Consider the following 4,665-nt stretch of genomic DNA (forward strand, 5'->3'; position numbering starts at 1 on the left):
TATAATAACATGTATGTACCATTACAATATTACACAGACTAGTTTCACTGCTATAAAATTCCCCTGTGCTTGGACTACATGTTCCTTCCTCTCCATCATCTCTGTAGTGTTGCCTTTTCTAGAATGTCATATAGTTAGAATCTACAGTATGTAGCCTTTTCAGATTGACTTCTTTAACTTAGTAATATACATACAAGTTTCCTCCATATATTTTTATGATTTGATAGCTCATTTCATTTTAGCAATGAATAGTATTATATTTTCTAGATGTATCACAGTTTATTTACACAGTTACCTATTGAAGGACAGCTTGGTTGCTTCTAAGTTTTGGCGATTATGAATAAAATTGCCACAAAAAAAACATCCATGCGCATGTTTTAGTGTGGAAATTTTTTCGATCCCTTTGGATAAATACCAACGAACATGATTACTGCATTGTGTGGTTAAGAGTATGTTTAGGTTTGTGAAAATTGCTACACCATTTTTGGAAAGTGGCTATACCATTTTTCATTTCTAGAAACAATGAATGAAAGTTCCTATTGTTATTCACCTTTACCAGCATTTGGTGTTGTCAGTATCTTGGGATTTAGCCTGCATAATAAGTATTTATTATAGATGTTTCATTATTTTACATTGCAATTCCCTAATGATATATGATATTGATCATCTTTTCATATGCTTGTTTGCCATATATATATTTTCTTAAAAACTATTTTTGAATCAAGAACTTACTATGGAATTAGCTTAGTCTAAGTGCTGGAAATAAATGGAAAGCAAGTTCAACAAATGTTTGGAGTTAGTGTCAAGCTGGGGAAATTACAATTGCTAAGGAGGGTCACGTGAAGGATATATAATAGTTCTAAAAATCTAAAATGGAAGGTAACTTTGTCTTGATCTTAAGACAGAATCTAAGAGAATATATGCTTAATATATCATAGGCACAGTTGTGAAAGAATAAAATCTGATAGGCACTTACATGTTGACATAATATAATAAATGCTTATTTCTTCCCATTTATCAGCTGTGGTCATTAACATGATGACATATAAAAATGTTAAGTAAAGTCATTCCTGATTTTATTTTATCTAAGGTCTTTCACATATTTTCCAATGTTAATCTCCACAAATATGTTTGGAATTTGCACTGAAAATCTCTAGTAATTTCATTTTTTTCATATTTGTAAATTACTAAGGCTAACTCTATCAGAAACATAAAAGAAAATTACAGTTATTCTAAAACACCAATGGAGAATTAAGAAGAACATGAAAGCCACTGTGGAATTGTCTGCTATTCAAAGCCATTGTAGATATCAGAAAATAAATACTGCGGCAATCTCAAATTTCCCTTGCTTCTCTAGTTCTGTTTGAATAAATTATTTTTTAAATTTTATTTTATTAGTTTCAAATATACAGTACATTGCTTAGACTTTTATATAGTTTATAAAATGATCCCCCTAATTTCTCTTTCTTTCCTCTGGCTCTCCACCCAGCCATTACATTAATGCTGACTGCCCTTCATCTCATTCCCTCAGCCTCCCAACCCCCTCCCTCTGGCTGTCACCAGATTGTCCTTTATATTTGTGAGTCTGTTTTTGATTAGTTTGTTCTTTGTGTTCCTTAGATTCCATATACAAGTGAAATCACAGGGAATAAATTATTTTTTAAAGATGCTTTTTGTTACACATTTTAAGAATAATTAATTCAAAAGAGGGTATATGTGCAGAGATACAAATAAAGTAATACTAACATTGATAGAAGAATATATGAACATGAAAATTATTTACCAAACAACCTGAATAAACTTGAGGTAGATATTGGAAAGGAAAAGACAGCAGACTATTTTCACAGGAGTGAAGATCACCAAGTGAGAGAACCAGCAGAAGTTATGTAAGTATTAACTTATAACATCCATGTGGAGCAGTGATAAAGGTTTCTCAGAAAATTGTGAGCAAATCACTAGAAAAAGCTATAAAGAAACAAATAATCATAGTCCAGTCCATTACCTAAGACAGACAAGTACTCAAGAGTTACACAGAAGTCACAGTGTAATTTTGATCCAAATATAGAAGAATTAAAATAATACTTGAAATTGAAACAAATTTCAGGTTGACAGATTTACTGAAAGTCTATGTTGAAAGAAAAAAAAATGGTGTGTTGGAAGATATATTTTCAAATATGTTAACAACATAATTATTTAGAAGGAAAAAAATCTGCTTTTCCTTAACTATTCATGATTATCTACAAAAATGAAAATATAAAACTGTATGTAGTCAATTTCAAAATATGGAAATTATGTTTGTGGATGAAGGATCAACAATTCTGACATTGCTTGAGAATCATGTTATTTCTAAGGAATACAACATTCAATGTTCTCATGAGTATGACATTATAAACATTTCACAAATAAACATAGTAATAAAATGATGTGGTTCAATTTTCAGAAAGGACCATAAGAAAATCGACTCTATCCTGATGTACTTGTAGGCCTATTTACTGCATAATCACAACAGGACTTCTGAAAACCATTCTGTAAAGTCTTCCTAAATAAATTTCTCCAGAACAATCATTACAATGTCATATTGGTATATTAATCTAAGACTTCTCTCTATAAAAATCTATTTATTTACTACTAAATTTTATTATTTATAATACATTACAGAAAATAAACAAATAATTTTATTAAATGTGTATTCAGTTTAAATATAAAACAGAAATTAAAGACAAATTATAATATAGTATAATTAGTTTGTAGTTAGAATTGCTAATCATGACATAATTGCCAGTCATGATTTAATGGTCACCTATCATGTCTTAGCTTGTCCAGGAATGTATGTTTGTCTGATCTTTCTCTAGTGTGTAGCTTCTTCTTCACACTGATTTAGTGAATCCCGCACCTGCCTGGACAGATGCTTCCTGATTTTAATGTCAATATATTAATTTCAGAGAGCTCTATAGCTCTGTCACTAAATCTTTAGATTTCAAACATAATTTCAGAGATATTTGGTCCTAGCCAGGTTTAAGCTTAATAGTTAAACTCTTGATTCATTTTCACTAAAATTAGAAACAAGAAATAATATCATTTAGTATCTTTGTTTTAATGTTAATTTAAATGCTGTTGTAGAAAATGCAGTTTAAAAAGGACTTAAATTTTATATCTATTGGAAGAGTTTCACAGTCTTCAGTATTATATATTGCTCATATACATATTAATTAATTAATAGTAATTAAATACAGTTCTTGAAAAACTACTGGGAAAGACTTGGCAGTTTATAAAGGTGGCAATTATAAGATACTTATAGGATTTCCCACACAGCAGCATTGACCAGAAATGATGGTGAAACCTGTGAGCTCTGGCACCAAGCAGTTCTGAGTTCAAGCCAGTAGACACGATAAGAGGAGATCAAGCTTTCTTTGAAAATCAGAAAAAATATCGTTTCACATGACAAAGAAAATAATTGCATTGATTGTACATGGTATTTTGGTTGTTAATTTCATCACTGCTGTTATTTTACCTAAAAATTGGTGTTATTTTACCTAAAAGTTGATGTTTATCTTACAATTATGCATCAGGCATTTTTAAAGAAGCCTCTCAAGAATAGATATAGAACATATTTTGGTAACAAAATGTTTAATTTTTTGATTTTACAATTATTTTCATAGATGAATTATTTCAATATCAAACAAATAGCACATAGAAAATATGGCATAGGATTCAGGTATAGAATATGGTATAGAACCTATAGATCATCTAGACAAGTTCATCAATTTTGATGCTTGTACTAGGAAGGCAAGATGAAGCTAATGTTATACACAAGAGATACAATAAATATTCATTCTAATTAGCCAGGGGCACAGACTTCCAGTTGTCTCAAATCTGATTTCTCTTTTTTCATAGCATTAGATATTTAGATGGGTACATGAGTTTCCACAATAAAGATTTCATTTCTCTGTCTCCTTGCAGGTGGTATTATGTCCTAGTCAAGGATGTAAAGTGGAAGTGTTATTTGGCAGCTTCTAGGAACTTTTCATCCTGGAATAAAGGTGGCTCTAAACCACTGCGATGCACTCTGAAAACAGACTGCTTTGGTTTGAATACTAATTTCTCCACTCTTAGCCTTGTGATACTTTTTCTTACTTCACAATTCTACACATTAGCTCCTTCATGTTAAAAAAAATGGGAATACTAGTATGAGCTCCCTTACTTTATAGTGTTGTTGCAAGTATTAAATGAGAGAACACATGCAAAATCTTAGTATAATGGCTGACATATACATAGTGCTTAGTAAATTTAGTTATTAAATTTATGGCCATATTACCCTGAACAAGACTGACCCCATCTGATCTCGAAAGCTAAGCAGAGTCGGGCCTGGTTAGTACTTGGATAGGAGACCACCTAGGAAGACCAGGTGTTGTAGGTGTAAAAACTAAAAAAATAAGGAATTGTAGGCTGACAAGGTCCTTGCGATCTGTGAGGTCAACCAAGGGTTGCCTTGTCCAAATAAATAAATAGATAGATAGATAGATAGATAGATAGATAGATAGATAGATAGATAAATACATTAAAATAATTTTTTTAAAGCAAATTTAGTTATTATACTGTAAGTGCATAACATCACTTTTGATGAATCTGATATTAAAAAAAAAACGTTTAAATAGTGCCTTTGAA

The 4,665-nt window shown here is 30.8% G+C and overlaps 1 pseudogene; it reads left to right on the plus strand.

Annotated features, from left to right (window-relative positions):
- The first annotated feature begins 4,298 nt into the window (after positions 1-4,298).
- On the plus strand, positions 4,299-4,417 carry LOC118600718 (annotated as a pseudogene).
- Positions 4,418-4,665: the final 248 nt, after the last annotated feature.

This window comes from Rousettus aegyptiacus, unplaced genomic scaffold, assembly GCF_014176215.1.
Source record: "Rousettus aegyptiacus isolate mRouAeg1 unplaced genomic scaffold, mRouAeg1.p scaffold_m13_p_3, whole genome shotgun sequence".
Classification (NCBI taxonomy): Eukaryota; Metazoa; Chordata; class Mammalia; order Chiroptera; family Pteropodidae; genus Rousettus; species Rousettus aegyptiacus.